Source organism: Mesocricetus auratus, unplaced genomic scaffold (genome assembly GCF_017639785.1).
Source record: "Mesocricetus auratus isolate SY011 unplaced genomic scaffold, BCM_Maur_2.0 Super-Scaffold_100009, whole genome shotgun sequence".
Taxonomy (NCBI): domain Eukaryota; kingdom Metazoa; phylum Chordata; class Mammalia; order Rodentia; family Cricetidae; genus Mesocricetus; species Mesocricetus auratus.
Genome location: NW_024429193.1, coordinates 50,109,369 through 50,122,954, shown reverse-complemented (window position 1 = coordinate 50,122,954; position 13,586 = coordinate 50,109,369).

Genomic DNA, 13,586 nt, shown 5'->3' with positions numbered 1-13,586 from the left:
GCACAAATTTTCTTTGAGAAATTCCACATGCAGTTTACTTTCTTTGTAGCAAAAGTAAGCCAGTGGGCAAGAAAGTGCACTTGCCTTGACTACTGACATTATGCTGTCCAAAATGGACAAGCAAGACACAAAAGAGAGTGACCGCAAAATCTTGCCAAGGCAAGGCAGGGTAGTCATTCAAAACTCCTGCTTCATGGTAAAGTCTGTCAGATATGCTAGTCTTTTAGGCTGAAGCTGGATATTCCAACACTGAAGAACTTTGGTGACCGTCCAGGCAGCCAGCTGTTTGGTTTTTTTTTTTTCACTTCTCACATTTTTTGGAAGTCGCTTGCTTACACTTCGTGATCTTGGGGGGAATTGAAGACTAGATAGTTTTAGTTTACAGTTTTCCTCATTTACCAGATGCAGAAAAGAAACTCCATAAGAAATGTAAGGTGTATAAGGTTGAGAAATATCAAAAGATAGCTTTGGATGGTAATACAATTTAGGATAGAAAGTGAATTAGGTACAACACTTTGGACTCACCAAGATAGAATAGATAATGGAGTATTTTCTCTGAATTTGTCAAATACAAATGGGCTAGACATTGTTGATGTCCTTATTGCCTGTATATATTGCATGTATTTATTGTACTTACTATATATATTTTTTCTTATACTAGTTATAACCTTCTTTTATATTTTAGACATAAAAGGGGAAATGTGGTTATAATTTGTTTATGATTTAACAAATAAAGCTTGCCTGAAGATCAGAGTGCAAAGCTAGCCACACTAATTATTCACAGAGGCCAGGCAGTTGTGATACACACCTTTAATCCGAGCACTTTGGAGACACAGGCAGACAGAGCTCTGTTAGTTCAAGGCCACTCTGAACTACACAAGATTTAAACTATCTAAAAGAGAAACAGAGCACACACAAAGGTGATCCCAGCACTTGGGATCCTACACATTTAATCCCAACACTAGGGAGGATAGAGAAAATGTGATATGGCTAAGCAGAAAGAGGAATGTAAGATGGGAGGAGGCAAGAGATAGATGCAGTCTGAAGAGCAGTGCAGTCTAAGCAGTCTAAGGATGCATTCTTAGGACAGGATTGCCCCTTTGGTCTGAGCATTGGCAGAGGTAAGAACTCTCTTCGCTGGCCACTTTGCTTCTCTAGTCTCTGGTCTCTCAAGAGTTTGTGAAATATTTTTCAAAACATTTCTGGTGTTTGTAGTCTCCATTGAGAAGACTTGTGTTATTCTAATGGGTCTGTGTTTATATGTTACTTGGTCTTTTTGCATTGCAGGTTTTAATATTCTTTTATTCTGTATACTTTGTGTTTTTATCATTAGATATTATAGAAATATCTTTTGTGGTCTGGTCTATTTGATACTTTGTATGCTTCTTATACTTTGATAGGTATGTACATTCTTCTTTAGGTTAGGGGATTTTTCTTCTGTGATTTTTTTTGTTGAAAATAATTTTTGTGCCCTTGACCTGGTGTTTGCCTTCCTCTACTCTTATCATTTGCATATTTTATTTTTTCATGGTGTTCCAGATTTCCTGGATGTTGTGTGCCTGATTTTTTTATTTAATATTTTATTTGACTGAGGTATTCATTTCTTCTAACTTCTGTCAAACAGCTGAGATTTGTTCTTCTATGCCTTCCACTATTATTTTCATTCACACCACTGGGATTTTTTTGACTTCCTAAATGTTTCACTTCTATTTTTATCTTGTTTGGGGTTTTTGATTGGTGATTCTATTTATACTTTCATATCTTGAAATGTTTTCAGTACATTGTTTGTGTTTTCACAGGATTTACCCATATCCTCCTTAATGTCTTTGAACATATTAATAATTGCTGTTTTGAAATATTTGTCTTGTGTTTCAATTATATTCTGGGCCTGCTATAGTAGGGTTGCTGGGTTCTGGATGAGACATATTGTCCTAGGGTTATCATGATGTTATGTTGGGGGCTAGGCATCTGGGATCAGAATGATTGAGATGGTTTCAGGTCTTGTCTTTGTTGGGTTGATGTTGCATTCCTTGGTTTCTGTTGTGCTCTTTGGATCTTAGTAAAGTGTAGTGGTTATGGTTTGCCTAGAGAAAAGGACTAAAAGACTTCAAGAAAGAGCTAAGAGGATCTTTTTCACACTTAGAGATAGGGTGCCCAGAGAGTTGGACAGATGATAGGAAGAGGGGATCCAGAAAGTATGTTGTAGTTGGATAAAGAATAATCTGAAAAGACAGGGATGTAAGGACTATAAGGACTCTGGTTCTTAGTAGTTGGCATCTACAGTAAATGGAGTTGAGGTAGAAAGAAGGTCACCTGTAGGAATGTTTTGTTATTGTTGTTGGCCTGAGGGTCATAATGAAAATGTTGTTAAAAAGGACAGGGAAGATAGTATGATTCACCTACTTGAGTCCTTTCTGTATGTGTTCACTGGGGAGCCTGGGTAGAGGGTATTTCTTGTTATATGCAATGTGGGGAAAGAGGAAAGCTGCTCCACAGCTAAGTTCTGTGGAGTTCCTAGGGAATGGAGATAGGGTAGGAAGAGAGGCCTCTTGCAAATAGTCTGCAACATAACTGTGGGTGAGATGGAGAGATTTAAATGGTGAACAAGAAGTAGAGTGGAAAATGCCACCTATGTTCAAGTCAGGTGGGACCACTCAATTCCAGGTTTTCTGATGGTATAGTTTCAGTCTCCTATATATAATATATCATCTGCCAATATCTTTTCCTATTTTTAACCATTTAATTTCCTTCTTTTATATTATTGCTCTATCTAGGCCTGCCCCTCACAGGAGAGTCTGGGCATGAGATAGGGGGACCTGCCCCTTTCCAGCCACCTTAGGTGGGGAAGCTGCCCTTGCCCCTTGGTGGCTGCATCGTGATGGTGGTCTGGGTGTGGAATATCTGACTGTGCCCCTCACCAATGTCCACTGGGGCACTGTACAAGAGAGCAGGCTCTGACCCTTGAGTAGGGTGAAGGTCCTGGCAGAGGCCCAAACCAATCAATGGAGGCCCACATCCAAGGCTTTAAATTAGCCTACCCCAACATATACTGTATATTTGGCTTGATGGAGTATATGAATGGGACAGTCCTGTGGAACCATGTCACAGTATCTCCATGACTAAGGGCAAAAGCAGGATATCAGATAGGAATTTCAGTGAGGGTCCAATATTGATGGTGTAGCAGAAGTCAGAGGCCTTGAACCAGAACAACAACCTACTGCAAAGAACATTTGCAAGTAAAGCTGTTTGAGCAAAAGGGCATACTGCATGACACACCAGAGTTCACACCACAACTACTACAAAGAATGAATACGTGATGGAGAGGCAGGCAAGATGGAGGATCTAAGTGGGTTTTTTTAAAAAAATGTTCATAGCAGCATTATTTGTAATAGCCAGAACCTGGAAGCAACCTAGATGCCCCTCAACTGAACAGTGGATAGAGAAAATGTGGTACATTTACACAATGGAGTATTACTCAGCAGAGAAAAACAATAGAATCTTGAAATTCGCAGGTAAATGGATAGCACTGGAAGAAACTATCCTGAGTGAGGTAACCCAGTCACAAAAAGACAAACACGGTATGTACTCACTCATATATGGATTTTAGACATGGATCAGGAGAGTGCCAGTCTGCACTTCCACTGATAGAGAGTCTTGGAAACAGGAAAGAACCTAAAAGATATGCATAGTACCCAAGAGAAGAGGAATGAGGCAAGATCCTCTGAACAGATGGGGAACACGGTGAGGGGTGGGGGGGAGTGGGAGCTGGGATGAAGAGAGGGAGAGAAGAGGAAGAGAGAGTAGGTCATGAATGAACAGGAAGGTTAAGTGTGGGGGGGTAATAGGGGGAAGAGGGAATCATAGGTTAGAAGACAGATCAGGCACCAGAGTGACCTCTAGTGATCTAAAAGGATGACACCAATTGGCAAGCTAAGCAATAGTGGAGAGACCACCTCGAATGCCCATTCCTGACAATGAACTTGATGTCTATAACCATCCTGGAGCCTTCATCCAGTGACTGATGGAGACAGAGGCAAACATCCACAGTTAAACACTGAACTGAAGCCAAGGAACCCAGTGACAGAGAGAGAGAGGAGTGATGAGCAAATTGGCAAAGAATGGGCTGGCAAAACCAGCAGAGACAGCTGATCTGAACAGGGGAGAGCTCTTGGACCCCAGACCGGCAGTGGGGAGGCCAGCATGGGACTGATCTGGACCCCCCCCCGAATGTGAGTGTCAGTGAGAAGGCCTTGGCAACCTATGGGGCCCTGAGCAGTGGATCAGTGTTTATCCCTAGAGTACAAACAGACATTGTGTGTCCATAGCACAAAGAGGGATGCTCTCTCTTCCTGGACTCTTAGGGGAGTTCCTGGACCCTACCCTAAGTGAAATGACAGACTCTAGATATCCCCTATGTGGAAGGAATTGGCAATAGGGTGAGAGGCTGGTGGGGGATAGGGGGTGTGGGAGGAGGGGAGGGAGAGGGAACTGGGATTGACATGTAAAACAAGCTATTTAAAATTAAAATAAAAAATCATTATGTTTTTCTTCTTTTTTGGGGGGGAGGCTACAAAGGTATAGGGTGGACATGGGAGGACTGGGAACGGAGTGGGATTGGGGTGTGTTAGTATTCAGGCATTTGTACAGGCTTTCCGTTGGGGTTCTGACAGGATATACCCTCCGCTGCAGCCACTAAGAGCATCACCTGTGCACATTCATTACATTCCCTTTTTAAACGGGCCCTGCCCTTCTCCCGTCTCTCCCTTTCTCTTTTCCTCTCTCTCTCTTTCTCTTCCACAACTCTTGTCCCCAGTAACCAGTCTCTGTCCCCTTTCTACTCCTTTTCTCTTCTCATCTGATAAACCTCCTATATGAGTCCTGTTGTATGGTGTGACTTCACATCACAACATTCTTAAATTAAAACAGGGTGAATGGTGTGAAATTCCCAAAGGACCAAAAATGTTTATAAAAGCAGGCTCAAGAGAAAAATGCCACTTTAATTACAAAGGCAGTCTAATTAGGATTACCAAAGACCATAAAGGAAGACCATCTAAAGTCAAAAAAAAGCATGAAATAAGGCATTTCAACTCCTGAGAGTATGGTAGCTAATTCTCAATCTAACTACCTAATTGCACACTAACTAATTTAACTTGTGACCACTACAAGGCCAGTCAGTACTGTAGAATATACATAAAGGAGTCATACACAGATATGAAAAGTAAAGATAGTAAAAACATGAAAGTTGGGGAAATAATTAATTTTGTGAGAAAGAGAAAAAATACAAATTAGAAAAGAATCAAATATGTTCAACTCAGCAGAGCTCCAAATTTTTAAGTTGGATACAGAGGAAACAAGAAAATATACAGTAGTCAAATTAAATAAAAAAAACCCAAAAGGTAAACAGTCTTAACTAAAACATACAGACTTATATGCCACCCCCAATGGTTCTTTCTGTCCTGCATCTAACCTCTCCAAATAAACCTCCCACATCCTTCTCCAGAGTTAAGGCCAGTGATTATCCATAATCTTTTCATTCCAAGACTTCTTCCCAACCCACCAGATCTAGTACTGGTCCAAACATCTAATAACCTGACTTTGGCCATGACTACATGTGTGTAATCAACTTCTAAGCTTCTGCAAGGCTGCACACTGCTTGTCATTATCCACTGGTCACTTCTACACCCCATTCAACATCTCCGTCAACCTAGATATCCCACATGAATCTAGGTGGGTATGGTAGTTTGAATGTAATTGACCCTCATAAACTCATGGGGAGTGGCACTATTGGGGGTGTCACTTTGTTGGAATAAGTATGGCCTTGGAGGAAATATGTCATTGTGGGTGTAGGCTTTAGTGTTTCATATTTGCCCAAATCCTGCCCAGTACTTCATTCTAGTTCCTCTTGCCTTCTGACCAAGATGTAGCCAGCACCATGTCTGTTTACATAACACCATGCTCCACACCATGATGATAATGGAATGAACCTCTGAAACTGTAAGGGAATCACCTCAGTTAAATGTTTTACTTTATAAGAGTTGCAGTGTTCATGGTGTCTCTTATAGAAACCATAAGATGTGGGTGGATGATTGATGGGGAAGTCCTTCTGTGTATATGTTTGTCTTATTGGTTGATAAATAAAGCACTGCTGGTCAATAGATAAGCAATATAGGTGGGACTAGAAGTCGTGAAGGATTCTGGGAAACAGAGGCACAGTCAGTCACCATGTAGGACTTGAGAGGAGTAAGAGGTCTGGACCATTTCTCTGGTTAGAGAATTGCATGGAAATACTCAGTTATGGGTTAATGATTAAGTGAGAGCTAGCCAACAAGAAACCATAGAAAATGCTCAATAGCTTCATAATTAATATAGCATCCTGAGTGTTCATTTGCAAGTGACGCAGCTCTGGGACCAGGCTGGCAGGAAGAATGCTTGTTACAGTTATCTCTGGTCTTTCCTCCATCCATGCCTTCTGTCTCAATAGCCAGATTTAGCTTGGTCCTATATCCAGTACCTGGGCCTAGTCTGACCCCCAATACCTGCACCACAACTAATCTCTAGGCTTCTGTGGGGACACACTCTACCTATGCAATGTGTCCCTGATCCTGCTACTGTTGTGCCCTGCCCCAAACTGAGTGGACCAGTGCCACTGAAGTGCAGACCACACTAGACACAAACTGAGTAACCCTTTTATCCTCTAAGCACACCACCTCCTGTCTCAGCATCAACACAACAGCTGGTCCTTTCCCTCAACTCCAGAGGAATCCCACTGCTCTGTTGCAGCCCTCACCATTTTACAAGGAGGTGAGTGATATTCCTTCCATCTGGACTGCCACCTATGTCCTTCTCCCCCAAGGCTGACACCACTACATGTTCCCTCCCACCTCATCATTCTTCCCCAACCACTCATTACCCAAAACTCCAGCAGATGCCATAGGCCAAGACATATTTCACAGCAGTTGGAAGAACAGCCACCACATGACCAAATACACCAGGCAGAAAAACAGCCCCAGCAGCTTTTCTGGAGGTTACACTGATCCTAGGTATGTCAGAAGACTCAGGCTTTACTGGTGGCCAGGCAATATCTAGAGAAACAAGAAAGCACTGGCTTTACCTGATGCCTGATGCCAGACAGATCAATGGAGTCAAAGCCACCAAAATCCAATTAGAGATACAATACTGGTTGTGAAATTTACCAAAATCCTTGGCCACTTAAGACAAAAGAGCACAGAGGAAACAGAAACCAAGGAACTAAACACACACCCAACAAAGACAAACACAGGAATAAACACCTAGAACTATAATAATCTGAAACCCAGTTTACAAAGACAATCATTAACAGAAAATGTAATATGTCACCACCAGAATTCATTTATCCTATGATGGCAATACCTAAACATTCCAACACAACTGAAGCACAAGAAAATGTTAAAAATAACTTTGTGAAAATGATAGCAGTCCTTAAAGAATATATGAAAAAAATCCCTTAAAGAAATTAAGGAAAAGGTAACCAAAAACAGAGAAAATCAATAAATCTCTTAAAGAATGTCAAGAATACCAATAAAAAATTGAGCGTTTGTCAGAAACAAATAAAACTGTTCAAGGCCTGAAAATGGATATAGAAGCAATAAAGAAAACACAAACTGAGGGAATTATGAAAATGGAAAATCTGGAAAAATGAATAAGAACAACAGATGCAAACATTACCAAAAAATACAAGAGATGGAAGAGAGAGTCTCAGACATTAAAGATACTTTAGAAGAAATAGATTCATTGGTCAAAGAAAATGTTAAATAAAAAGAATCCTAGCATAAAACATCCAAGAACTCTGGAATACTATGAAAAGACCAAACCTGAGAATAATAGAAACAGTATTTAGTATCCCTGCTAAAAGCCCTGAAAATATATTCAACAAAATCATAGAAGAAAAATTTTCCAGACTAAAGAAGGACATACTTATAAAGGTGCAAAAAGCTTACAAAACACTGGATCAGAGAAAAATTCCCCTTGTCACATAATAATGAAAGCACTAAATGTACAGAATAAAGAATATCAAAAGCTGCAAAGAAAAAAAGGCAGACCTACCAGAATTACATCCAAATTCTCAGTGTTGACTCCCAAAATCAGAAGGGCCTGGACAGATGTGTTACAGACACTAAGAGGCAATAAATGCCAGCCTAGACTACAATACCAAGCAAAACTTTCAATCATCATAGATGGACAACACACAATGTTTAATGGCAAAGTTAAATTTAATAAATATCTATCCACAAACTCAGCTGATAGAAGGTACTAGAAAGAAAACTCCAACACAAGGAAGTTAGTTAGACCTACAGGAACATAGGCAAAAAATAAACTTCACCAGCAAAGTACAGAAAAGGGAAACACACACACACACACACACACACACACACACACACACACATACACACCCTACCACCACCAACAACAATAACAACAATTAATAATCACCTTATCATCACCATCTCTCAATATCAATGGACTCAGTCCACCAAGGAAAAGACACAGACTAACAGAATTGATAGGAAAATAGAATCCATCCTTCTGTTGTATACAAGAAACACACCTCAACATCAAAGCTAGAGCTGAAATCAATAAATTAGAAGCAAATAGAGAAATACAATGAATCAATGAAAAAAAAGAGTTGATTCTTTGAGAAAGTCGACAAAGTAGACAAACCCTTATCCAAAGAAAAATGCAGAGAGAAAATGTAAAAATTAGCAAAATCAGAAATGAAAAGGGGGACTAAACAACAGACTCTGAGGAATTCCAGACAATCATTAGGTCATACTTCAAAAACATGTATTCCTCTGAATTGGAAAATCTAAAAGAAATAAACAAATTTTGATAGATACCACACACCAAAATTAAATCAAAATCAGGTAAACAATTTAAATAGACCATAACCCCCAAGGAAATAGAATTAGTCATTAAAATTCTCTCAACCAAAAGAAGCCCATGTCAGATGGTTTCAGTTCAGGACTCTACCAGAATTTCAAAGAAGATCTAAGACCAGTACTCCTCAAATTATTCCACAAAATAGAAACAAAAGGAACATTACCAAATTGTTATGAGGCCACAGTTACACTGATACTCAAACCACACAAAGACTCAACAAAAAAGAACATTAATGCAAAAATATTCAACGAAATAGTGGCAAATCAAATCCAAGAGCACAACAAAATATTATCTACAATTATCAAGTGGCATTCATCCCAATTCAACATATAAAAATCTGTCATTGTAATCCTCCATATAAACAAACTAAAAGACAAAACACCATATGACAATCTCATTAGATGCTGAAAAGTCCTTGACAAAATCCTACACCCCTTTATGATAAAATTCTTGGAGAAATCAGGGACACAAGGCACATAACTAATGTAATAAAAGCAGTACAGAGCAAGCTGATAGCTAGTACCAAATTAAATGGTGAAAACTAAAACAATTGAGAATAAGATAAGGCTGTCCACTCTCTCCATATATATTCAGTATAGTCTCAAAGTTCTAGCTAGAGCAATGGGGCAACAAAAGGAGTTCAAGGGGGATATAAATGGAAAGGGAAGAATTCCATTTATATCCATTGGGGAACCTACATGGGACAGAACTAGGCCCTCTGAATGTGGATGACAATTATGTAACTTGATTGTTGGGGAGGGGGCTGGCAGTGACACCAGGGTCTATACCAGGTGCATGAACTGGATTTTTTTTTAGAGTCAATTCCATATGGCGGGATGCCTTGCTTAGCCTTGATACAGTTGGGAGGGTCTTGGTCCTGCCTCAACTTGGTATGTCGGACTTTTTTGACTCTCCAAGGAAGACCTTACCCTCTCTGATGAGTGGATGGGGAGGTGGGAAGGGTGGAGGTGGGAGGACCAGAGAAGGGGAGGGAAGGGAAACTGGGGTTGGTGTGTAAAATGAAAACCAATTTTTTTATTTTTTTAATTTTAAATAGCTTGTTTTACATGTCAATCCCAGTTCCCTCTCCCTCCCCTCCTCCCGCACTCCCCCATCCCCCCCAGCTTCTCACCCTATTGCCAATTCCTTCCACATAGGGGATATCTAGAGTCTGTCATTTCACTCAGGGTAGGGTCCAGGCACTCCCCTAAGAGTCCAGGCTGAGAAAGCATCCCTCTTTGTGCTATGGGCACAAAATGACTGTTTGTATTCCAGGGATAGACATTGATCCACTGCTCAGGGCCCCATAGGTTGCCCAGGCCTTCTCACTGACACTCACATTCAGGGGGGTTCCAGATCAGTCCCATGCTGGCCTCCCCACTGCCAGTCTGGGGTCCAAGAGCTCTCCCCTGTTCAGATCAGCTGTCTCTGCTGGTTTTGCCAGCCCATTCTTTGCCAATTTGCTCATCACTCCTCTCTCTCTGTCACTGGGTTCCTTGGATTCAGTTCAGTGCTTAATTGTGGGTGTTTGCCTCTGCTTCCATCAGTCACAGGATGAAGGCTCCAGGATGGTTGTAGACATCAAGTTCATTATCAGGAATGGGCATTCGAGGTGGTCTCTCCACTATTGCTTAGCTTGCCAATTGGTGTTATCCCTTTAGATCACTAGAGGTCACTCTGGTGCCCGATCTGTCTTCTAACCTATGATTCCCTCTTCCCCCTATTCTACACCCCCAGTCAATCTTCCTGTTCCCCCATGACCTACTCTCTCTTCCTCTTCTCCCCCTCTCTTCTTCCCAGCTCCCACTCCCCCCACCCCTCACTGTGTTCCCTATCCATTCAGAGGATCTTGTCTCCATCCTCTTCTCTTGGGTACTATGCATATATGCATATCTTTTAGGTTCTTTCCTGTTTCCAAGACTCTCTATCAGTGGAAGTGCAGACTGGCACTCTCCTGATCCATGTCTAAAATCCATATATGAGTGAGTACATACCATGTTTGTCTTTTTTGTGACTGGGTTACCTCACTCAGGATGGTTTCTTCCAGTGCTATCCATTTACCTGCAAATTTCAAGATTCCATTGTTTTTTTCTGCTGAGTAATACTCCATTGTGTAAATGTACCACATTTTCTCTATCCACTCTTCAGTTGCTTCCAGGTTCTGGCTATTACAAATAATGCTGCTATGAACATAGTGGAGCAGATGCCCTTGTTGTATGAATTTGCCTCATTTGGATATATGCCTAAGAGTGGAATTGCTGGGTCTTGTGGTAGATTAATTCCCATTTTCCTGAGGAATCACCATACTGATTTCCAAAGTGGCTGTATGAGTTGGCATTCCCACCAGCAGTGGACGAGTGTTCCTCTCTCTCCACATCCTCTCCAGCATAAATTGTCTTCGGTGTTTTTGATTTTAGCCATTCTGACAGGAGTAAGATGGTATCTCAGAGTTGTTTTGATTTGCATTTCCCTGATGGCTAAGGATGTTGAGCACCTTCTTAAGTGTCTCTTGGCCATTTTAGCCTCCTCTATTGAGAATTCTCTATTTAGTTCTGTACCCCACCTTTTAATTGGATCCTTTGGTGTTTTGGAGACTTGCTTCTTGAGTTCTTTGTAAATTTTGGAGATTAGCCCTCTGTCAGATGTGGGGTTAGTGAATATCTTTTCCCATTCTGTGGACTGTCTTTTTGTTTTGTTGACTGTGTCTTTTGCCTTACAGAAGCTTTTTAGTTTCAGGAGGTCCCATTTGTTAATTTTCGATCTCAGTTAAAAAGAAATGTGTTGAAATATTTATGGGGACTGTGATGAATCTGTAGGTTTATTTTGGTAAAATGATACTTTTACTGTTAATCCTACCAACCTATAAGCATAGGAGATCTTCCCATCTTCTGGTGTTTTCTCCTATTTCTTTCTTCAAATATTTGAAGTTCTTGTTATAAAAGACTTTCACTTGCTTGACTAGTGTTACCCCCAACATATTTTGTATTGTGTGTTGCTATTGTAAAGGGTGCTTTTTCCCTGATTTCTTTCTGATCCCTTTTAGTATAAGAGGGCTATTGACTTTTTTGAGATAATCTTGGATTCAGTCACTTCACTAAAGTTGTTTATCAGCTATAGGTGTTTCCTGGTAGAGTTTTTGGGCTCCTTACTTATACTATCATGTCATATGGGAATGGTGATACTTTGACTTCTTCTTTTACAATTTATATTTCCTTGATCTCTTTTGTTGTCTTATTGCTCTAGCTAAAACTTTGAGTATGATATTGAGTAGATATACAGTAGACAGCCTTATCTTGTTCCTCATTTTTGTGAAATTGTTGTGAGTTTCTCTCCATTTAATTTGATGTTGGCTGTTGGCTTACTGTAGATTGCTTTAATTGTATTTAGTTATATTCTTTGTATCCATGATCTCTCCAAGATTTTTATCTTGAAGGGGTGTTGAACTTTGTCAAAGGCTTTTCAGCATCAAATTAAATGACCACATGGTCATTCTCTTTTAGTTTTTTAAATAAGGAGTATATTGTCAGATTTTCATATGTTAAGCCATGCTCAAAAGTCTGGGATGAACCCCACTTGATCATGGTGAATGACTTTCTCGTGTTCTTGGATTCTGTTTCTCAGTATTTTATTGTGCATTTTTGCATCAGTGTTCATGAGAGAGACTGCTCTGTAATTTTCTTTGTTGAGTTTGTGTAGTTTAGGTATCAGGGTAACTGTGGCCTCATCAAGAGAGTTTGGTAATGTTCCTTCTCTTTATGTTTTGTGAACTAATTTTCAGAGTACTATTCTTTTAAAGTCTGGTAGATTTCTGAGCTGAAACCATCTGGCCCTGGACTCTGTTTGGTTGGGAGACTTTTGATGGCTGCTTTTATTTCCTTAGGTGTTACTGGCTGATTTGAATCATTTATCTGATCTTGATTTAATTTTGGTGTGTGGTATATATCAAAACAATTTGTTTATTTTTTAGAGTTTCTAATTTTGTGGAATACAGGTTTTGAAATATGACCTAATGATTGTTTGGATTTCCTCAGTGTCTGTTGCTATGTTCCCCTTTTTGTTTCTGATTTCATCAGTTGGGATAGTCTCTCTCTGTCTTTTAGTTTGGATAAGAGTTTGTTTATCTTGTTTATTTTCTCAAAGAAATATATACATATATATTTCTCTATTTGCTTCTATTTTATTGATTTCAGCCCTGAGTTTAATTATTTCCTTCAATCTACACCTTTTGGGTGTGTTCCCTTCTTTTTGTTCTAGAGATTTCAGGTGTGCTGTTAAATAACTAGTTTGAGATTTCTCCAAATATTTTATGCAGGCACTTAGTTCTATGAACTTTCCTTAGTCCTGATTTCATGTGTTTCATAGGTTTGGGTAAGTATTTCATTCATTTTCATTGAAATCTAGGAAGTCTTTAATTTCTTTTATTATTTCTTCATTGACCCAGTGGTAATTCAATTAAAAGTTCTTCAGTTTCCATGAGTTTGTAGGATTTCTTTAGTCTGTGTTGCTGTTGAACTCCAACTGTAATCCATGGCGATACAAAATACAGGGGGTTATTCCAATTTTTTGGATCTGTTAAGACTTTCATTGTGATGGAAGCAGATACAGAGATCCACAACTAAGAACCAGGCTGAGCTCCAGGAATCCAGGCAAAGAGAGGAAGGAGTGAACAT